The sequence below is a fragment of the Triticum dicoccoides genome, chromosome 4A, assembly GCF_002162155.2.
Source record: "Triticum dicoccoides isolate Atlit2015 ecotype Zavitan chromosome 4A, WEW_v2.0, whole genome shotgun sequence".
Classification (NCBI taxonomy): domain Eukaryota; kingdom Viridiplantae; phylum Streptophyta; class Magnoliopsida; order Poales; family Poaceae; genus Triticum; species Triticum dicoccoides.
The window spans coordinates 90,609,194-90,609,488 of record NC_041386.1 but is presented as its reverse complement, the minus strand read 5'-3'; positions in this window follow the sequence as shown (position 1 = coordinate 90,609,488).

The window sequence follows — 295 nt, the reverse complement described above, 5'->3', positions numbered from 1 at the left end:
GTGTGACGGCGGCCGCAGCGGCGGTGATCCAGACGGCGGTGGCAGCAATCCGGAGAAACGACGGAGACTGCGATCTGGAGAAACGGCGGAGGAGGCGATCCAGAGAGGGGATCGATGTAGAGACGTGCGTTGGTCTCGGGGCGGCGGCGAGGGGGGTCGACAGACATGCGGGCGGGGGGTTGGGGGCAAGGGGAAATTTTCGTAGATTTTTTTCACACCGGTTATTTCTGGATCGATCGGCGGATTGTCGCCTGGACCTTGTGGAGGCATAGATAACAAAAAAAAAATTGGTTGG